The sequence below is a fragment of the Arachis stenosperma genome, chromosome 2 (genome assembly GCF_014773155.1).
Source record: "Arachis stenosperma cultivar V10309 chromosome 2, arast.V10309.gnm1.PFL2, whole genome shotgun sequence".
Classification (NCBI taxonomy): Eukaryota; Viridiplantae; Streptophyta; class Magnoliopsida; order Fabales; family Fabaceae; genus Arachis; species Arachis stenosperma.
In genome coordinates this window covers 18,394,181-18,418,969 of record NC_080378.1, presented here as the reverse complement: position 1 = coordinate 18,418,969, position 24,789 = coordinate 18,394,181, and the positions used below count along the sequence as shown (strand labels likewise).

Sequence of the window (24,789 nt, the reverse complement as noted above, 5' to 3'; positions counted from 1 at the left end):
TCTTAGAGGATTAGATAAAGATAATAACAATACAAACCATGTATAATCATGCACTGCTACATTTTCACCATTACTTTCGTTGCAAAATACCACATAGAAAATCAAGAAAGCTCAGTAATTACTCGTTCACACTTGTCTTCCAGAATCTTCACAGCTTCAGCGAATAGTACTTCAGGGGTCAATGCTCCAGTTGATTCAATAGTAACTACAAGAGTGAAGAAAAACAAGGAAGTAAAAGATATGCAAGTAATTTTGAGAACCTATCAAAACAATAATCCCTATAAGAAAAATTACACAAGATTACTTTGAAATATAGATTTTCAGATAAACATAAGTAAAATAAGACTAGAGAGAGAGATCAAATATGGTGGCAGAATGCTTGTTATGCAATTTTGCACTACACATTATGTTTTTAGTTTACATAGTACTATATTCTCTTTGGTTTACTCATTGTTATTTGGAATTGTCTCTCACTGCCCTACATGTGCTTTAGTATTTTTTATACAAAAAGAAAAGAAAAAAATTAAGATAGCTTTAGACAATTTGAAGGCCTAATTTAACAAATTCAGCAAGAACCATAGTACTTACAAATGAAATGATCTTTAAAAACAAATGAAATGATCTTTAAAACAACGTAACGATATACGATCGTCCCATTCTTTTCTCTTTCTAATGCATTCCCTACACAGAGTGCAATCTCGTGGTCTAGCTACCGTGCCCCCTTTTTTTGCCTGTCCAACATTAACTCAGTATTTAGTTATTACACAACAGGAAAACTTGACATCATTTGCGTAATTTACATAACGTTGTATACAATACGGAAAAGGAATTGATGCAAAAGCAATGGCAATTTCTAGAGAAAATGTGGTCAACAATTGAAAGATATATCTGATGTAAGAAGCATGGATCTAAAAACAAAAATACCTTCCCCAATATCTTCAATGTCAAATAATCCAACTGGACATTTTTCTTGTAGTTTGACAGCCAGATCATCCTCAATGATCTCCAAGAGGACAACCTATATAAGTCAAACATACAGAGGCCAAGTTTCTGTAAGTTTTGGTAGTCAATAAATTTTAGCAACACTGATATATGATATTCCCTTACCTCCGGAAGCATCTGATACCAAGCAGTGGAAACTGGTGACCATTTTGCATGTGCTACCAACACCTTTAACTGCATGAGCTTCAAGTTCAATTTTCTATTAAAACACATATACAGTAAACCAAATATTAGGTTAGAAATACTGGTAGTTTTAGTTTTTGTCAGAAAGAAAGGGGGAGAGAGACCTGATAGTTTCCAATTCAAATATGCTTATTCAAGCACTATGCTCGATAAGTTTCCAATTGAAAAGCACATAGTACTACTACATCAATACACACAAATAGCATGTAGTATATATAACATGCAAAACTCACACAATCTCTATAAAGAGCTACAGATAATTTTTTTTCCAGTTTATTTATCACCAAGCACTTAATTGAAATGTATGTTACCCTAAATAGTGAGGTAGATAGAATTTTTACCTGACCAGGTCCAAGTTTAGCTAATATAATATCAAAATATTTGGGACCAATTGGATTGCTGAAAATTTCGGGAATCGATTCTTGACTGCAATTAAAAGATGTAAATGTCTTTGGTTTTGAACTTGCACTTGGTTGGGCATCTTCAGCTATAAGCTCACTCCCATTAGGTAACCATTTTAGTTCATCTGATCTCACTGCATTTTACAACATCATCAAACAAGAAAGATTGCTAATATGATTAAAGTTAAAATAGCCAAATAAAATTAAATGCAATATTTGAATATCAAAAAAGAGCCAGACTCATTTACCGGTCATACGTGACTGTTCTTTATGGCAAGCAACATGTAGTTTAAAGACAATGATATTCTTTTCATTCCTATCATCCCCAGCATTATCTATTCACAACAAAAAAAAGGAGACAAATTCAAGTCTGCCATATTATGAGATCATCTACACAAATGGCAAAACAACCTATATAGAATTTTATCTATCACACAACAAAGATATTTACGTAATCAAAAACAAATTAGGTGACAACATAGAAATCAGACCTGGATATTCAAATAGCCTGAGATCAGCACAGATTGGTATGAGGCCTAATCTATGGGATAAAACTTCATCTTGTATAAGTGATGTATTGTTTGCAATGTAAACTCTTTCAATAGCCATTGTTAGTACCTAAATTTATAACTATCACATCAGAATTTGATAATTTCCATCAAACTATTAATGGCAAAACATAAAATTGGAGAGAAAGAAACTAAGAAAGAGCAACACATAAAGGTGAAAATAACACTGCCAGAAGATGTTATACACACCCAGGGGTAATTCTGGTCCACAGTTTATCAAAAAAAATTTTGTTTGGCTAAAGCATCAAAGCAAAGTAACATATCCCTATTTCTGACATCATCAACAAAAAAAAAGAAAAACAACAGCCAGTTGGAATTCATCCTTCAATTCTTTTGAACATAATATTTGGCTATAAGATTGTGAAAAAAATTAAATAAATACTTTTTGTATTAGAAAAAGAAATTTCATTAAGGAAGACATAGCGTAAAGATGAGGATACGAAATCCACAAATAAATATGAGTTAGCTAAGACCTACATGGGTACACTATGTAACAATGGATGCAAATCCCTTTTAATATCAGCTAGAGAGGAACATCGGAGGCATTAAAAAAAGAATCATTAAGGACCCTTTTGTTCCAACCAAATGTACCAAAGCACTTCAAAATATACTATAAATGATGCAATATTTAAGATAAACAAGTCTGACATACTGATTATAAATATTGGGGAAAGTATTAAATAAACATTTCACCTCTGCTATAAGGATTCTTCAAAATGCATTGGCAAGTGAAGGATCAATACCAATCATATCAAACTCCATGTCATCATCTGTGAGCCGCTTCACTTTAACTTTGAAGTTTTGACTGAAATTATCCAACCGCAAGCTATTATCAACACCTAATGCTGCATAAGCACCAGAATACTGTATGGTATCTGTCTACAAATATCAACATAGGAAAACATAAATAGCAGGCAACTGATAAAAAAGAAAAAGAAAAGAAAATTTAGAACCAGCATATAAATATTACTTAATCACTCAAAAAGTGAAATAAGCTGAAAAAAATACAAGTTTTCATTGAAACTCATTAACACCTATTATACAAACACACAACACAAATTCCAAAATAATAAAATTACAAACTGGATTTGAGAGAACCATAAGGAAAAAATAGAATAAAAATAAAAAATGAACATAGAGATAGCAAGGTTTTACATGCTGAGGAGCATCGTTATTGTAGAGGACCCGGGTCCTGAGAAGCTCAAGATGTGGAGGGAGCTTTGTTGGCACACTTTCCAAGCTCATTATGTAATCAAGCACTCCATTTTCATGCTTCATTTCTTTATTCTGATTCTCTTGTTCTTCCATTTTGGACATTGACTCGTCTTCTGACGATGATGACATTGTTGAAGCTAAATAAATTTATAACTGCATCACATCAAAGTTCATCCACAATAAACACCAGTATCATAACAAGTATCAACGATTCAACATGCAAGATGGCACGTTATCAAGCGCTATTTGGACAAACACATGTAACATCATTCTGCATCTATGTATGACATATACAAATGTTTGAAAACAAGAAATCATACATGATATCAGAACCATTCATCATCTCCATAGTCTAAGTTAAAGTAAAACAGAACATGCAGTTAACATCATCAAATCCTAGTTAAACTTAATCACCAATGAACAACAAACACAAACAGGAAGAAAAAAAACCTAAATAAGGAGAAACAGTAAACAGAGGACAACGAGATTCTGAAAGGGAAAAAAAGTAGAGTCAGAGTGCGGAAATGAAGAGAGAAGAAGAACCTATAAGTGCTGTTAAGTCACCGATGGACTATGCTCCACCGCCGGAATTCACGCTGCCGGTGAGAAAGCCAATTGAGAGAGTAGGAGAAAGAAGAGAAAGTACCCTTGTCGAGTCAGTTATGGTGTTTTGAAGCTGATGCTATGGTATTACCGTATTAGGGTTCTTGTAGGGTTTTTTAAGAAAACAACTAGTTTTTCTTATTATATTTTTTATTTTAAAACACAAATATTTAAAAATATTTTTTCTTTAATTATTTGTTAAAATATCTTTTTCAATGATATTTTTTAAGGACTAAACAAAAAATAGATAATTTACAAGGATAAAAAACTTATTTAAACCAATAAATAAAAGCATTTATGGTTTAACATGCAACAATTTAAAAAATATCTAACAAAATATTACAAAAATCTATTTATATCTTTTGAAAAAATTTTTATATTTGACTTTATCACTAACCATGTGTATAAACTAGTTCTTAGGGGTATTTTTTAAGGGGAAAAAAGCCCGTCAACAAGGAGTAAGTCTACTAAAGGAGAAGAAATGGTTATTTATTGTGATAAGAAGTTGAGTTAGATGCCCATTAATATATGGGCGGCTCAGTTTCTCAATGAAAGAAATTTTTTGTTTTTCAATAAATGAAGTGTGGAAAAACAAAGTTCCATATGTGTATAAATAGAGGCTTAAGCCTCTGATAACAATCATCAATAACAATAGTTATCAGAATCGAACCGGTGATCGAACCGGTCAGGTTGCTGAGTCACTGGATTACTGGTCCAACCGGTAGATCACTGGTTGAACCGGTTAATCCAGTCTCACAGGAGTTGATCCTTGTTCCTGAGAAGGTGTTTCTGATGGTATTTTTGATGAAGCCATCCTAAATTCCTAATCAACCAGGACTAAATGACTAATCTCCAAGAATAATGCACAACAACAATCCACTAACTACTAAGAATAATATACAATAGCAACCAACATATATAACAGATAATCAACAGTCAACAATCTAACAACAATGGATAATCAACAAACTGAACAGAAATCAAACATAAATCAACAAATAAGAGAGATCAAACAGAAAAACATATGTGGAAGTATTCATGTTCTCATTTGCCATATATAACAACAATATGTTGCAATTGTCTAACAATTGTTATTTTATACTTGTAATTAACTAGATTGTATGCTTTAATAAGGTTTCAAATCACACTAATGAATCTTGTTCAGGTTCTTCCTGAAGCTCCTGAAGATCTTGTTTACGAATTGTCTTGGCGGTATTTCTCTAAAACATCCTCCTTTTTTTTCCACTTGATATGTGCTTCTTTGTGATAAATACACAAATAAATTACCTATAGAATTATGTGCTTCTTGGTTTTTGGAATCAGAATTGCTTGAATTAATCATTCAATTTTTACACAAAGATGCTTCAACCATGGTTTTGGTTGCATGGCACGTCTGTCATGTCTAATCCTCATTCAAATAGATATACCTGCTGCTTTATTTCTCCAAACCAATGTGTAATCTTGTCGTTATACTAATTCTGTTGGACAGATACATTTTCTTGTATGAGACTATAACAAAATCAAAGTTTGAGGTGCTGTCATCTGAGGTAATCCATATGTTTCAACATTTCATTTTGGCTATCTATTATCTGATAAAGTCATAGGACTTGCAAAAAATTGAACAATCAACAATCTAAATTCTAATAGAAATCAAACAGAAACCAACATACATAATCAATATCATTAATCAATTAATCAATGAATTCTAACTATCAGTACTAAATTATTGAAAATGCAATATCCTGAATAACTTCAAAAAAATAAAAAATTAAAAATACATACCTGGAGGGATGGAAGGACGAGCAGAGAAGAGGGAGACCGGTGGTGACGACACTCAAGCAGGAGGCAGTACGCGACGAGCAGTAGCAATAGCAGGAGGCAACTTGAATCTTCGATGGAGGTGCTTCGTGGCTATGGTGAGTGGCGCACTGGTGTGGTTGCCTCCTACGACAACGGTGTGCCAGGTGAGGTGGCGCTGCTGCGTGGGCTGAACGAGTCTCTGTCTCTCTCACACTCTCTGTCTCAGACACTATCTCTCAGCTCTCATGGTGGTCTCTCATGGCCAAAAGGTTTGGGAAGGGAAAGGGGATGGAGTGATGGACGATGGAGGCTGGAGCTAGGCTAGGGTTTCACTTTATATAGCTTTAGTTTTTGTTTTTGTTTTTTTAATTTTAATAGAAACGACGACATTTCAAGTGTAGCGAAAAAAATTTAAAAGTTTGAACCGGTCCGGATTAAATGGAACCCGCCGGTTCACCAGTTTTGATCAAACTCGGCCGATTCGAATCGAGTTATTCCGGTTTGCTTCTTTATCCGGTTAGAAAGCTTGCCCGGACCGGTTCTGCTATCGGTTCACCGAGTTTTCGGTCCACCCAGGCAGTTCGGTCTGGTTCTGACAACACGGTCAATAACAACTGATAGTAATAAAACATTCTTCACTCTCTCTCTCTCTCTCTCTCTCTCTCTCTCTCTCTTATACTGTTCTCCCTCTCTTATATTCTTTACTACAAAATTAGTAAATATATTAGTTATAGTAATTTTGGTTAGTAATCCTAGAGTTTTCTATTTATACTTTCTTATATCTTTCTTAATTATTTTACAATACGTTATCAGCACGAGACTTTGATCAAATTTTTAGGAAGACTCATGTAACAAATTTTTATTATGTCGAAGCTCTCTCATCTTGAATTCAATGCTCTTGATATATCTGAAAACAATTATTTATCAAGGATATTAGATGCTGAAATCCATTTTGATTCAATGGATCTTGGAGATACCATTAAGGCTAAAAATAATGCATCCCAGAAGGATTAAGCCAAAGCCATGATTTTTCTCCGTCGTCATCTTGACGAAGGATTGAAAAATGAATATCTCACATTAAAAGATCCTGCAGATCTTTGGAAAGACCTCAAAGAAAGATATAATCATCAAAAGACGGTGATACTTCCTCAAGCCCGATATGAATGGATGCACTTGCGTCTACAGGATTTTAAATCCATAAATGAATATAATTCTGCAATGTTTCGAATCACCTCACGAATGAAATTATGTGGGAAAAAGATAACTGATCATGATATGTTGGAGAAAATTTTTTCAACCTTCCATGCCTCGAATGTGCTCCTGCGGCAGCAGTATCGAGAAAAATATTAAATGTGTTAAATTTCAAATATGATGTATATAAATAATGAAATATTAATGTTCATGAGTTTTGAAATCATTAAATGTGTTACGTTTTAAAATAAAATTTTAGTATATGACATTATTTTTATGTGCAGTATTTCTTAGAAAAATAATTGCGATCAAGTATTCAATTTAACTGTGCATACTACTCATTTTATTATTAATATTTGTCTTTGAAGAAAATGGCAAGGATATATGATGAAGATATATGCCTTGCGGATAGTGCAAGTTCGCACAATATTCTGAAAAGTGATATATATTTTACCCATCTTATGCCAAAAGAAGAATATGTTAATACTATTATTGGCTCAGGCAATGTGATTAAAGGCTCCGGAAGAGCTATAATTTTGTTTCCCAGAGGAACAAAATTCATAATAAATAATGCACTATTGTCTACCAAGTCTCTAAGGAACTTGTTGAGCTTTAAAGATATTCACCGAAATGGATATCATATTGAGACCATGAATGAGGAAAATCATGAGTACTTATGTATCACAATTCATGATTCAAATAAAAAGGTTATATTAGAAAAGTTGCCCTCACTTTCATCTGGGTTATATTATACCAAAATTAGTGCAATTGAATCACATGCCACTATAAACCAGAAGTTTACTAGCGCAAATGAATTCATAACTTGGCACGACCGATTGGGTCATTTGGGAACAACCATGATGCGGAAAATTATTGAAAACTCCCATGGACATTCACTAAAGAACCAGAAGATTCTTAAATCTAGTGAACTTTGTTGTGCTGCATGTTATCAAGGGAAGTTAATTTTAAGGCCATCACAACTAAAGATTGGTTTTAAGTCCCCTGAATTCTTAGAAAGGATTCAAGGTGATATATGTGGACCTATTCATCTACCATTTGGATCTTTTAGATATTTTATGGTCCTAATAGACGCATCTTCGAGATGGTCACATGTGTGCTTAATATCTTCTTACAACTTGGCGTTTGCGAGATTACTAGCTCAAATTATTTGATTAAAAGTACAATTTTCAGAAAATCCAATCAAAGTAATTCATCTTGATAATGCTGGTGAATTTACTTCCCAAGCTTTTGATGCTTATTATATGGCTAATGGAATAAGTGTTGAATATCCAGTAGCTTATGTTCACACATAAAACGGGTTAGCAAAATCACTTATTAAACGCCTCTAATTAATTTCTAGACACTTACTTATGAGAACAAATTTCCCAACCTCGGTTTAGGGGCATGCTATTTTACATGCCGCAGCACTTATTCATTTGAGGCCAACGAGTTACCATCAGTTCTCCCCTATGCAATTAGCTTTTGGCCAGCAGCCAAATGTTTCCCATTTAAGAATTTTCAGATGTGCGATATATGTTCCCATTGCACCACCTAATAGCACCAAAATGGGACCCCAAAGAAAAATAGGGATATATGTTGGATATGATTCTCCCTCTATAATGAGGTATCTTGTGTAACACCCTAACTACCAAAGCTCGCGCTCCCGGCTGCTCCACTCTGATAGCTCGGACATTACGACGACATTTATACTATTTAATACTAAAATATGAGCCTGTTTGAAACTTTAAACCGCAAATACCGTTCCCAAAAATGCTTTCGTTCGATAACGTACATCCATAGAAACCATACAACTTACAAAAACTCATAAAGAGTAGATCCATATATATACATACATATATATAAATAATATTACAGACATTAACCAATACAATTCCTATCCCTCTCACAGAATATATCAAGATAAAGGCGAGGGTACAAAATAATAATCTAAAGCAATACAGAGCATCTCAATAACAAATAATTAAACTCTTCATAACTTCTGCGCCCAAATCCTGAAAGGGGAAAAATGTAGGGGGGTGAGAACATCATCCTCGAAAGGGTTCTCAGTAGAGGGTTTTTGGGAATTACTGTAATAGGATACATGAAGATAACCGTACCAGTGATTAATAACCATCTTATGCCTCTTTTCAAAAACAACAGTTTACAATAAAAGTAAAGTCAGAAATCTTTTCTGAAAGAGGAACCGTTCAATTCTCAAAACATCAAAGCATTTCAAAAAGGTTTATCTATACTGAACCAAAATAACCTTTCATATCTTATTCCAAACCAGAACCACAAAACCGAAATCAACCATCGGTCCATCTCATTCAACCACGGCCCTAGGCCCAAACAATCGAACCACAACCAATCCACTACAATCCAACAGAGTTCCAGATGCAAACACAAGTAGGAAGATGCAAACACAAACAAACAGTTATTGCAAGTAGAACAATTAGCAGTTAATCACATAGGCAAACCAAGTACAATATGCATACCCAAACAATGTCACATAGATGCATATGATGCATGCCTGTCCTTAGTGGCTGATGATATCATCTGTCGGTTATATAGCCAACCCGACACGTCCTGGTAGCTAACCATGGACAGAAACACCCATCGCGGAGCAAGTAAGTTTGAGCTACAACCCCCTTGCTACTACCCGCTCAACCCAGAGCCAGTGGAATTACCACTACTGCGGCTACTACCCAGGCGGGTGTTTAACAGCTCAACCTGGAGCGAGTGGAATCACCACTACTACCGCTACTACCCAGGCGTCACAGTCTCTAACCTGGAGCAAGTGGGACGAACCACAACCCTTGCTACTACCCAGGTATCACAGTCTCTGACCCGGAGCAAGTGGGACAAACCACAACCCTTGCTACTACCCAGGTATCTCAAGCATAGATTCATTCAGTTCCAACCATGGATCAACATCCATCTCAGCCATCCGGCTTAAATTCATAATTCATAGTCAGCCATACGGCCCACAACTCATTCGGCAATCAGCCATAAAACAATATCGTACACAACTATTCCGGCTCACGGCTCAATCCAGAACCAGCCAATATTCATAATCATACACAGCCATTCTGGCCCATAACAAAACAACACTTCCACACTCAACATCATCAAATTCATAAAACCGGCATTTAAGCCATAAATCACTTTTCTCAAGCCATTTCACTTTGAAATCAAATTTTAACTCTTTTCAGCCTTGGCTTTAAAGATCTCATTTCTCAAATCATCTCAGGCTCATAAGCCAAATTTACTCAAAGTGAGTTCCCTTTTTAAAACAAAGCCACTCTCGGCATTCTCTTTCCAAAACTTCCAAAACCATGGAAAGTTAAAGATTCATTTTGGGAACATTCGAAATCACCCATCCAACAATGGGATTTTATAACAAAAGTTTCTCGGCAGAGTCCCAAGTCTTTAGGGAAGGTCAACCTATATCAATTCCTTAAAATTCATTGAAACTCTTAAAATCATAGATTTCTCGGTTCAAGTAAATAAAACTGAATTTATTATAAAACCGATCATTCAAAATCACAAGTTCCAACCCGGTCCAAAAATCAACTCATTTGAAATGGAACCGGTTCATTTGAATCAAACCACTTTCAAGTTTCTTTTTGGAACCCATTTTTCTAACTCCTCCAAAATGCATCAAACTTGATTACTCAATCAAAAGTATACATTCCTTTAAAATCACTAAAAGCTCCTTTTTATCTTGAAATCAATATTAAAGCATCATTCTTTCCTTCAGTGATTCAAACGGTAAAAATAGTTCAGTTCTAAATAAGCCGAACTCAACGTATAAGGTTCATCAAATAAATTAAGCTTGAAAACATAAATATCCTTTTAATAAATCAAATAATACAATTTCTCAAATCCAACCCTTTTTAAATAACCTTACAAACAAGTGTAGGATTTTGTAGAAATTTCGACAGCACCTCCCCTAAAACTTGGACTTTTGCCACCCGGTTCGGGTCCCAACTAAACCATTTCTCATTCCTTTTCAACAGCTCAAAACCAGAAATCAATTTAAAGCAAGCTAAATCCAACAATCGCCTCAGTGGCGTATCTCAAGGAAATCATTTCAAAATCAACTCAATATCAACCGTTTTAACTCATTCCCAAGGCCTTAAAGAAACAGCTCAGTAATAAATCATTTGTCCAAACCAAGTCAATTAAAGTAAACCAGGCTGAATTCAAAAGTGCATTCGACTTTTCAAATCATCAAAATAATTAACTCAAATCAAATCAATCCTCAACGAATTAAACTCGGATTCAAATCTTTAAAGAATCAACTTCAAACATTACATTTCACAAGCCGCACAACAATTCAGCCAAACCAACATCCATAATCATTCGAGTCAATCAAATAATACATAAGGCAGATACAATCACTAAATACACAATATCTCACATCAGTATCCATATGTAATAATTCCAATACATAAAACATAGTTTTTGGAAAGCGCCCCTACCTCAAAACATAAATTCCATAACCCAAACGCGTCACATAATCCTTTCCGCCTCGACCCGAGATCAACAATCAAAATCCCGGCAGCCAAAACCTCAGCTCCAAACCACTTTCGCAACAGTCTCAACAACTCTAATCGCAACATACAACAACCGAACTAAATCTCAGAAATTAACGCCACAAACCTCAGTGTGAGATAACAGAACAATAACGAAAGGGCTTTCAAATCGAAACGCTTACCGAGCCGAAGGAGGAACGGCTGAACCGACACAGCGGCAGTCTCCGAACCGGCTCGGCGACAGCCCGGCAGCCACCTCAAGCGGCAGCGGTGACGAATTCCGATAACGACATCTGAAACCAACACGCAACGACTATAGTATTCTCGGAATTCAAAAAAGATAGAAACCACAATTAAAACCCTTACCGGCAACCATTCCCGGCAGCGGCAGCAGGGTCTCAAGCGGCAGAGGCTCAGCCCGGAGCTCCGGCGGTGGTCCCGAAAGTCACAGAACCACTCCCGACGGTCAAAACACAGGAGCACAGCTTCCTCCTCCGACTGCGACACCTGCGGCGGCCTGAATCCTTTTTCCGGCGACGATGAGAACCCCAACAGCGCGGCGCGGTTCAATCTGCTACATAGCACAGCGGCGACCGGACCTCTAGCTCGCGTCATCCGCTCTCCCAGCAGTGCTCAGTCTCAACCTTCCTCTCCGACGCGACGCGGCAGTGACCAGCGCAACTCGTGGCTCTACAGCGACTCCTTCTCTCTCCCAACGTCGCCCACTTACGGCCAATCAGGAAAGCAGAAACAAAGCCCCATCGTTCTTCTCGTTCGGAGCTGACAAGGACGACGGCGCAGTAACCCCGACGGCATCAGATCGGCGAGGACGAGCTCCTCTGGCTCGCGCGCGACAGCTGCTTCTCCTCAAACCCTCTTCTGCGCGACCAGTAGCGATGCAGGAAACTTTGACGGCGGCGAATCGGTGGTAACATGGTGGTTCGACAGTGTCCCTGGCAGCATGAACTGCTGCAGCGGTGAGGCACGGTGAGGCGCGATGGCGGCGATGAGCTCCCTCCTCCCTTCCTCGCCGCAGCTCAGTCTCCCTTTCCCTCTTTGATTCTGTTACTTTCGGTCGTGGAAGGGGAAGCCACGGGTGTTGCTGTCCGTGGGTGAAAGGGAAGGTAGGTAGTATTTCGGCTGCTGGAATGGAGGCTTTAGGGTTTCATTTGCATTTTTGAAAATTAGGGTTAGGGGTATTTTAGTAATTTCACATAAAATTGGGAATAATATAGTAATTGAAACTCAATGTAAATCCAACACTAATTGTACATAGAAAATACTATTTGCTCATCAATTTCACAAATTATTTTCAATAAAATGTCCAATTCTAAAAATTAGAAATAGTATACTTAATTCCTTCATTTTCCAAAATAGCAGTAATAATATTTAAAATATTACTCATTTAATCAAAATCATGTAAAATCCATATTATTTCATAACTATCAACCTTATACTTTGAATATAGAAAATAATCCAATAATTATAAAATTGGATAATAATTAGAACTTATCTCAAATCCAATAAATCAAAACTTGTCTTAATTATCTTTAATAAAATAATCTTTGAAATTAAGGCTATAAATAACTATATGATTTGAGACTTGATCATAAAAAGACTTTTCAAAGATTCTGGGTCTTACATTCTACCCACCTTATAAAAATTTTCGCCCTCGAAAATTGATACAAAATGAAAGAAATTCCATAACAGTTCACCCTGGAACACACTTAAGGAAGAAGCAAAAATATCTCCATATAATCATATATACGATTTTCAAATACTTTGATTGTCATAAGCATAAGGATATAAAGGTAGGAGTGTGATTGCAAAGCAAACGTTTCAAGGTAGGCTCAATGCAAAAGATAACATGGGTCAATCATGTGTTAGAAGGGCTAGGCATCAAAGGCTATCAAACAGGATGGAGTTAAAACGACGTGCTTAACCTCTGCACACTAATCTCATATTAACCTCAAAGTTTCAACTTTCCAACTCCATCAAGCACTTTACAAACCCCAATTTCGATCATTAGCCTGACAACCACAAATCTGTTCGCAAGGAACAAAACGCCCACAACTCATACGTTGCACACCTACCGCTTCAACTTCCGTATACACATCACGTCTTAAAGAACTAACGTATCGCGTTACTATGTCTACAAGTCGCACGTGATATCAAAATAATTCTCGAGTCTACTCAGAAGGATACAAGATTTAAAAAGGAGAGTCAAATGTCAAGGATAGTACTCAAAGATTTGAGAGAATGTATCCAATTCCAAATAAACAAGGACACTCAAGCAATGAAGTTTGCTAGAAATAAATCAATTGACAACTTCAAAGATGACCCTTGGATCAAAGAGATTCAATAGGATCCATAGGAAGAAAATCAGAGCATGGTTTGAAACAATTTCAAGTTGAGTCGAAGAAGTGTGAGGTCTGCAGAAGAAAAGATTTCAAACCCAAGACAAAGCTCACAGAACTCAAGAGCATGATTAAAAATACTTCCGAATGCATTGTTCACAAAAGAATTGGAAACTTGCGGAAAAATCACTTCACAATTTAGAAGAAAGTCAAGTAATAAACATTCTCCAAGAGAGTAACAAAAGCATAAATGTGGCTTTGCTTTAATACAAGTTTATGCTGAAGTATATCATGTAGAGTTTTAAAGACAAAATGCACGCAAGTTTGGCTAAAAGCTAAAATACTTCCTCAAATATTTTAGAAAGATAATTAGATGCACAACTTAACCAAAGGCAGTTCATAAAAACTCGGAAGTAATCAAATGCTTGTTCATAATTCTCAAAATTTCATATTCAAACAAGCGTGTATAACATTTATAGTAAGTACAAAAGAGGAAGTTAAACTCTTTTTAGAAAAGAAACTCCGAAGTAAAAATTTGTTTACAATTTGGTAAAGGAAATAAGTGATGCGTTACAAACGAATCGGTTTCCACTAAACAAGGAAACTTCTCAAAACTTCATTTAAAATAGCACATGTCAACTTTAAATCATCTTTGTCAAAATTGAACAATGACTTCAATTTCAATCAAGCAACAGAAAAATAAATTCAGTTTAGAACCTTTTCAAAGAGAATTCAAAAGTTCAAAAAGTCCGAAACAAGAATCCAAAGTATACTTGAAATCACCATCTCAGAAGGATATTCAAGAAAATTAGGATGTACTTAAAAAGAGTCAAGCCATGCAAGAGAGGGTTTTAAATCAAGGTAGTTCAAACAAGATTCACTAGTCGTGAAACATCCAACAAGCTTCCAATTGACCCAAAAGAAAAGTCGTAGGAAAAGACAACTCAATCATTAGTAATTTCTCAAGGATAAATCTTTGACTAAAAGCTTTTGTAAAGATAATGAGAGGATATATAAATGATGCACTATTTTGAAACGAATCAAACTAACTCACATAAGAATGAGATTCACAAGATTGGATAAACCAAGATCAATGGTAATGCTCACAAGATGTAAGAAATTAGTTAAAACAAAGTCAAGTATGACATTCATAGAGATGATAGGTTTAACAAAGAATTTAGTCCGTTCATAAGAAGAAAGCTATGAGTCCAACATTTTCAAAAGAACAACAATGACATAAACCATGTAGTATGCTAAACCAAACTCAAATCAAAATGAATTAAGTGAAGTTTATCAAACGAAACTCAACCGGAATAAAAGCAAAAAAATCCTTTCTTTCCAGAATTTCGAAAAATATCCAAATACACAATCAATTAAAGATGTCCGTTGGAACTATAGTAAAATTACTAGAAAGTCAAATTTACTTTTAAGGTAAATGCAGTTCCGTAAACTAGTAAAAACACAAGCGAGGTATTGGAAATAGATAGTTGCTAAGCGGTATGAGTAATCTTCAAAGTTCCATATATAGAAAAGTATATATCTAATCAACAGCAATTTATAAAATCTCAAAATTGGCTGTGATCACTGTCAAGTAAGAGAAAAACTGGATCAACAATTTCTCAAAGAATGAAATCAGAACCCGGAGTTAAAAGTCACAGCACATCAAGACAAGTTCAAAGCTATATCAAGGAATATTGGAATCAGGAAGGACTCAAACAGAGAAAGACAGATGCAACAAAGATTCCAAACAAGCATATGCAATTGAGATCAAACAAGAATGCATATGAATAGAGAGATAGAGTGGAAACATCAAATTACTTTTCGAAAGGAGTAGCAAACAAGAACTTCAAATTAGGATATAAAAGAACAGGTCGACTCGAATAGAATTTCAAGACACATAACTGAATGGCCTCGAGAAATAGTTTCTAACGTTCCCCAAACCCGCGATTCGCTTTACTCGAAACTCGTATTTCATCTATGATAACCCATCAGTGCTTTCATATACAAAATTCACTAGTATTAAGCCGGCCAAACTTAATACCAAGAATTATGCAATGCAAGACTAACGGCGTTAATCAATAGACCGTCATGTGCATAAAGCTCTAATTCTCATCATTCGACAAGACCTAATACATGACAAACGCTCAGAGCATGCAATTGAAGCATAGTCAGTCCATTCCTCAGGCTCTACAGGAAGAACTGCTCTGATACCATAATGTAACACCCTAACTACCAAAGCTCGCGCTCCCGGCTGCGCCACTCTGATAGCTCGGACATTACGACGACACTTATACTATTTAATACTAAAATATGAGCCTGTTTGAAACTTTAAACCGCAAATACCGTTCCCAAAAATGCTTTCGTTCGATAACGTACATCCATAGAAACCATACAACTTACAAAAACTCATAAAGAGTACATCCATATATATACATACATATATATAAATAATATTACAGACATTAACCAATACAATTCCTATCCCTCTCACAGAATATATCAAGATAAAGGCGAGGGTACAAAATAATAATCTAAAGCAATACAGAGCATCTCAATAACAAATAATTAAACTCTTCATAACTTCTGCGCCCAAATCCTGAAAGGGGAAAAATGTAGGGGGGTGAGAACATCATCCTCGAAAGGGTTCTCAGTAGAGGGTTTTTGGGAATTACTGTAATAGGATACATGAAGATAACCGTACCAGTGATTAATAACCATCTTATGCCTCTTTTCAAAAACAACAGCTTACAATAAAAGTAAAGTCAGAAATCTTTTCTGAAAGAGGAACCGTTCAATTCTCAAAACATCAAAGCATTTCAAAAAGGTTTATCTATACTAAACCAAAATAACCTTTCATATCTTATTCCAAACCAGAACCACAAAACCGAAATCAACCATCGGTCCATCTCATTCAACCACGGCCCTAGGCCCAAACAATCCAACCACAACCAATCCACTACAATCCAACAGAGTTCCAGATGCAAACACAAGTAGGAAGATGCAAACACAAACAAACAGTTATTGCAAGTAGAACAATTAGCAGTTAATCACATAGGCAAACCAAGTACAATATGCATACCCAAACAATGTCACATAGATGCATATGATGCATGCCTGTCCCTAGTGGCTGATGATATCATCTGTCGGTTATATAGCCAACCCGACACGTCCTGGTAGCTAACCATGGACAGAAACACCCATCGCGGAGCAAGTAAGTTTGAGCTACAACCCCCTTGCTACTACCCGCTCAACCCAGAGCCAGTGGAATTACCACTACTGCGGCTACTACCCAGGCGGGTGTTTAACAGCTCAACCTGGAGCGAGTGGAATCACCACTACTACCGCTACTACCCAGGCGTCACAGTCTCTAACCTGGAGCAAGTGGGACGAACCACAACCCTTGCTACTACCCAGGTATCACAGTCTCTGACCCGGAGCAAGTGGGACAAACCACAACCCTTGCTACTACCCAGGTATCTCAAGCATAGATTCATTCAGTTCCAACCATGGATCAACATCCATCTCAGCCATCCGGCTTAAATTCATAATTCATAGTCAGCCATACGGCTCACAACTCATTCGGCAATCAGCCATAAAACAATATCGTACACAACTATTCCGGCTCACGGCTCAATCCAGAACCAGTCAATATTCATAATCATACACAGCCATTCTGGCCCATAACAAAACAACACTTCCACACTCAACATCATCAAATTCATAAAACCGGCATTTAAGCCATAAATCACTTTTCTCAAGCCATTTCACTTTGAAATCAAATTTCAACTCTTTTCAGCCTTGGCTTTAAAGATCTCATTTCTCAAATCATCTCAGGCTCATAAGCCAAATTTACTCAAAGTGAGTTCCCTTTTTAAAACAAAGCCACTCTCGGCATTCTCTTTCCAAAACTTCCAAAACCATGGAAAGTTAAAGATTCATTTTGGGAACATTCGAAATCACCCATCCAACAATGGGATTTTATAACAAAAATTTCTCGGCAGAGTCCCAAGTCTTTAGGGAAGGTCAACCTATATCAATTCCTTAAAATTCATTGAAACTCTTAAAATCATAGATTTCTCGGTTCAAGTAAATAAAACTGAATTTATTATAAAACCGATCATTCAAAATCACAAGTTCCAACCCGGTCCAAAAATCAACTCATTTGAAATGGAACCGGTTCATTTGAATCAAACCACTTTCAAGTTTCTTTTTGGAACCCATTTTTCTAACTCCTCCAAAATGCATCAAACTTGATTACTCAATCAAAAGTATACATTCCTTTAAAATCACTAAAAGCTCCTTTTTATCTTGAAATCAATATTAAAGCATCATTCTTTCCTTCAGTGATTCAAACGGTAAAAATAGTTCAGTTCTAAATAAGCCGAACTCAACGTATAAGGTTCATCAAATAAATTAAGCTTGAAAACATAAATATCCTTTTAATAAATCAAATAATACAATTTCTCAAATCCAACCCTTTTTAAATAACCTTACAAACAAGTGTAGGATTTTGTAGAAATTTCGACAGCACCTCCCCTAAAACTTGGACTTTTGCCACCCGGTTCGGGTCCCAACTAAACCATTTCTCATTCCTTTTCAACAGCTCAAAACCAGAAATCAATTTAAAGCAAGCTAAATCCAACAATCGCCTCAGTGGCGTATCTCAAGGAAATCATTTCAAAATCAACTCAATATCAACCGTTTTAACTCATTCCCAAGGCCTTAAAGAAACAGCTCAGTAATAAATCATTTGTCCAAACCAAGTCAATTAAAGTAAACCAGGCTGAATTCAAAAGTGCATTCGACTTTTCAAATCATCAAAATAATTAACTCAAATCAAATCAATCCTCAACGAATTAAACTCGGATTCAAATCTTTAAAGAATCAACTTCAAACATTACATTTCACAAGCCGCACAACAATTCAGCCAAACCAACATCCATAATCATTCGAGTCAATCAAATAATACATAAGGCAGATACAATCACTAAATACACAATATCTCACATCAGTATCCATATGTAATAATTCCAATACATAAAACATAGTTTTTGGAAAGCGCCCCTACCTCAAAACATAAATTCCATAACCCAAACGCGTCACATAATCCTTTCCGCCTCGACCCGAGATCAACAATCAAAATCCCGGCAGCCAAAACCTCAGCTCCAAACCACTTTCGCAACAGTCTCAACAACTCTAATCGCAACATACAACAACCGAACTAAATCTCAGAAATTAACGCCACAAACCTCAGTGTGAGATAACAGAACAATAACGAAAGGGCTTTCAAATCGAAACGCTTACCGAGCCGAAGGAGGAACGGCTGAACCGACACAGCGGCAGTCTCCGAACCGGCTCGGCGACAGCCCGGCAGCCACCTCAAGCGGCAGCGGTGACGAATTCCGATAACGACATCTGAAACCAACACGCAACGACTATAGTATTCTCGGAATTCAAAAAAGATAGAAACCACAATTAAAACCCTTACCGGCAACCATTCCCGGCAGCGGCAGCAGGGTCTCAAGCGGCAGAGGCTCAGCCCGGAGCTCCGGCGGTGGTCCCGAAAGTCACAGAACCACTCCCGACGGTCAAAACACAGGAGCACAGCTTCCTCCTCCGACTGCGACACCTGTGGCGGCCTGAATCCTTTTTCCGGCGACGATGAGAACCCCAACAGCGCGGCGCGGTTCAATCTGCTCCATAGCACAGCGGTGACCGGACCTCTAGCTCGCGTCATCCGCTCTCCCAGCAGTGCTCAGTCTCAACCTTCCTCTCCGACGCGACGCGGCAGTGACCGGCGCAACTCGTGGCTCTACAGCGACTCCTTCTCTCTCCCAACGTCGCCCACTTACGGCCAATCAGGAAAGCAGAAACAAAGCCCCATCGTTCTTCTCGTTCGGAGCTGACAAGGACGACGGCGCAGTAACCCCGACGGCATCAGATCGGCGAGGACGAGCTCCTCTGGCTCGCGCGCGACAGCTGCTTCTCCTCAAACCCTCTTCTGCGCGACCAGTAGCGATGCAGGAAACTTTGACGGCGGCGAATCGGTGGTAACATGGTGGTTCGACAGTGTCCCTGGCAGCATGAACTGCTGCAGCGGTGAGGCACGGTGAGGCGCGATGGCGGCGATGAGCTCCCTCCTCCCTTCCTCGCCGCAGCTCAGTCTCCCTTTCCCTCTTTGATTCTGTTACTTTCGGTCGTGGAAGGGGAAGCCACGGGTGTTGCTGTCCGTGGGTGAAAGGGAAGGTAGGTAGTGTTTCGGCTGCTGGAATGGAGGCTTTAGGGTTTCATTTGCATTTTTGAAAATTTGGGTTAGGGGTATTTTAGTAATTTCACATAAAATTGGGAATAATATAGTAATTGAAACTCAATGTAAATCCAACACTAATTGTACATAGAAAATACTATTTGCTCATCAATTTCACAAATTATTTTCAATAAAATGTCCAATTCTAAAAATTAGAAATAGTATACTTAATTCCTTCATTTTCCAAAATAGCAGTAATAATATTTAAAATATTACTCATTTAATCAAAATCATGTAAAATCCATATTATTTCATAACTATCAACCTTATACTTTGAATATAGAAAATAATCCAATAATTATAAAATTGGATAATAATTAGAACTTATCTCAAATCCAATAAATCAAAACTTGTCTTAATTATCTTTAATAAAATAATCTTTGAAATTAAGGCTATAAATAACTATATGATTTGAGACTTGATCATAAAAAGACTTTTCAAAGATTCTGGGTCTTACATCTTGAGATACAAATTGGAGATGTATTTAAAGCCCTGTTTGCGGATTATCATTTTGATGTGTCAAAATTTCAAACATTAGGGGGAGAGAATAAAGTTCCTGAAAAGGAACTTAATTGGAATGCATTATCGTTGATGCATTTAGATCCTCAATCAGGGCAATGTGAACTAGAAGTTCAAAAGATTATATATTTTCAAAGAATAACAAATGAATTGCCTGATGCATTTTCTGATACAAAGAGGATAACCAAGTCTTATATACCAGCGAAAAATACCCCAATTCGAATTGATGTCCAAGTTGGACAAATTGCCACCGAAGCAAATTCACGCTAGAAGCGTGGCAGACCTGTCGGTTCCAAAGACAAAAATCATCGAAAGAGAAAAGAGGTAAATACTATTCCTGTTGAAAAGACATAGTAAAGACACCTGCAGTTGTCCAAAATTCTGATATAGTTTTAACGCCAGAAGACATTCACGTACTTGAAAATTATGAAAATGACAAGATCACGATAAATTATGTCTTTACAGGAGAGAAATGGGACTGAAATAAGACAATTGTCAATGAAATATTTTCATATAATGTGGCATTAAATATAATGCATGAAAGTAAGGATCTTGAGCCAAGATCAGTCGAAGAATGTCGACAAAGAAATGATTGGCCAAAGTGGAAGGCTGAATGATGCGTGAGCATCTTTTCTATCTTTTTCTAGTGAATTTGCATTCAATTTATTGAGTTTAATCAAGAATTAATGATCTTTTAGCCACTATAGATGCTACTTTGAGTCATGTATAATTCTGTTTATTTTAGGTAGCATTCGGCTGGATTTGATGGAGTTTCCGCAGAAAAAGAGAAGAAGGCAAATGATGTTGTCAACCCTGACCTCTCTGCACTCAAACCTGAATAACTTGAGTTACAAAGGTTCGATTGACATGATTTTAGCGGCATTAGAAAGCTAACTTCCAGAGCTTTCTAACGATATATAATAGTATGCACTTCTTTTTCAGATGTACAGTCAAGGTGGCGCCTAACTTGGAATTTCTCAACTTAAGCGCCAGAACCACAAATTCTCCAAAAGCACATGATTACAGGCGCTAGTTAAAAAGGGAGCAGTGGTCCCCCTTCCATCTACTTGATGCTGTACGATTGTTTTTTATTTAATTTTGATTAAATCTTTTATTTTAATTACAAATAGGAAAAGATATTATTTAGTTTTAGAAAATATATTTTACATTAATTAGGATTAGATATAAAAGGAATCTTCTTCTCTTCTCTCCTACCTAATTCCACAATTTACAGTTTTTCAGAATCCTTATTTTCTCTCTGAACCATGAGCAACTAAACCTCCACTGTTAAGGTTAGGAGCTCTGTCTATTGTATGGATTAATACTATTATTTTTCTATTTTAATTTATGTACTGATTTATATTTCAAGAATTGTTTTTGTTCTTTATTTTATGAATTTGGGTGGCACGAAAGTATGACCCTTGTTCTAATTGAGTTCTTGTATAACTTGAAAAAGCTCTTTACTTGAACAACAGCTTGAAAACATATTCTCCTAAATTCTAATTATCTGGACTTAAAGGGATACGTGTCATATAATCCTCTTATATTTGGGTAATTAGGATTTCTGTGGCATATAAACTAGAATTGAACTTCACCCTCTGATTGGAATTAAGTGACCAAGGAATTGGCGGTTGATGAATTTTAAAGGAGACTAAAAAGGTCTAAGGAATTAGGGTTTAGTCACATATATTTTGCCATGAATTAAATCTTGCATGATTAAAATAGTTAGTAAGAAAAGTCAATCCAAAAAATAGATAACTCTAAAGCCTTAACTGTTTCTCCATATATTATTCTCATCAATTTACTGGTTGCTTTTTTAATTTCTGAATTAATGTTTAATGCTTTTGAATACCAAAACACTCTTTTCTATTTGTCTAACTAAGTAAATCACTTAACCATTGTTGCTTAGTCCATCAATCCTCGTGGGATCAACCCTCACTCACCTGAGGTATTACTTAGTACGACCCGGTGCACTTGTTGGTTAGTTTATGGGTTATAAATCCCGCACCACTGAATTAGACTCACTTGCAAAACGTGAAGTCTTCGGACCTGTAGTCCGTACACCTGAAGATGTAAAATCTGTTGGATACCGATGGGTATTTGTGAGAAAATGAAATGAGAAAAATGAAGTTGTGCGCTAGAAAGCCCGACTTGTGGCGCAAGATTTTTCACAATGGCCCAGTATAGATTATGAAGAAACGTATTCCCTTGTAGTGGATGCAATAACATTGCGTTATTTGGTCAGTTTATCTACATATCATAAACTGTATATGCATTTGATGGATGTAGTAACAGCCTACTTATACGGCTCATTAGATCGGGATATCTATATGAAAGTCCCTGAAGGACTAAAGATATCTAAACCATCCAATGAATATTCACAGGGATTATACTCAGTTAAATTGCAAAGATCTTTATATGGTCTGAAGCAATCTGGACGAATGTGGTATAATCGTCTTACTGAGTATCTTGCCAAAAACGGATTTAAGAATGATGATACCTGCCCATGTGTTTTCATAAAGAAAACTGCATCTGTATTTATTATAATTGCTGTGTACATTGATGTTGTAAATATCATTGGGACTCCTGAAGAGATTCCAACAATTATAAAAACCCTAAAAGAAGTGTTTGAAATGAAAGATCTTGGAAGGACTAAATTTTGTCTCGGCCTGCAGATCGAACATATAAAAAATGGGATCTTTATTCATCAAACAACATACACAAAGGAGATTTTGAAAAGATTTTATATGGATAAATCACATCCCTTGAGTACCCAAATGATCGTAAGATCTTTGGATGTGGAAAAGGATCAATTCCGTCCTAAAGAAGAAAATGAAGATATCCTTGGTCCTGAAGTACCATATCTTAGTGCCATTGGAGCGCTAACGTATCTTGCTAATAATACACGACCCGATATATCATTTGCTGTAAATTTACTAGAAAGATATAGTTCCTCTCCAACCAGAAGACATTGGAGTGGAATCAAACAAATCTTTCGATATCTTCATGGAACGGTTGATATGGGATTGTTTTATCACTATGGATCCAAGTCACAACTAGTTGGCTATGCAGACGCTGGATATTTGTCTGATCCACACAAAGGGAGATCTCAAACTGGTAAATGAGATTCGGATGCGCCGATTTTGAGACATTAAATGATGTCGACAAGAGAGGGAGACTGTACTCTTTTTTTCCTTGGTAAGGTTTTTTCCCATTGGATTTTTTTTGACAAGGTTTTTAATGAGGCAGTCCCCATTACAAAGGATATTGTACTCTTTTTCCTCACTAAGGTTTTTCCCACTGGGTTTTTCTTTAGTAAGATTTTAACGAGGCATAATCCTAAATGGTCATCCAAGGGGAAGTATTATAATAAGAAGTTGAGTTGGATGCCCATTAATATATGGGCGGCTCAGTTTCTCAATGAAAGAATTTTTTGTTTTTCAATAAATGAAGTGTGGAAAAACAAAGTTCCATATGTGTATAAATAGAAGCTTAAGCCTCTGATGACAATCATCAATAACAACTGATAGTAATAAAATATTCTTCACTCTCTCTCTCTCTTATATACTATTCTCCCTCTCTTATATTCTTTACTACAAAATTAGTAAATATATTAATTATAGTAATTGTGGTGAATAGTAATCCTAGAGTTTTCTATTTACACTTTCTTATATCTTCCTTAATTATTTTACAACATTATTAAAGTTCTTGAAGAAGAGAATTACTTAGAGCATTTTTAATGCATTGTTTTAATTTTATTTTATTTTAGGTTTTATAAAATGTCATATAAAATATTTATGTGACTATGTATCATAAAACTTCATTTAAAATTTAATATAAATTTTTCACTCCAATGATTAGTCTCATTTTAATTTATATTTAAATTATTTTTAATTATTTCAAATAATTTTAATTAAATTATGAAAATTTAACTAAAATAAAAAATATAGGACATAAAGATTGAGAATTTTATGTATTTAGATTAAGAGAAAAATTAAAATTTTGTAAAATTAAAGTATTTAAATTGATTTGGATCTATTTTTCTATCAAATTGATAAGAAGATAATAAAAAATATAATAATAAAATGCATGAGTACAACTAAG

The 24,789-nt window shown here is 36.1% G+C and overlaps 1 pseudogene; it reads right to left on the bottom strand.

Annotated features, from left to right (window-relative positions):
- Window positions 1-101: 101 nt before the first annotated feature.
- LOC130960158 (uncharacterized) lies at window positions 102-3,499 on the bottom strand (annotated as a pseudogene).
- Between the last annotated feature and the right edge of the window lie 21,290 nt (window positions 3,500-24,789).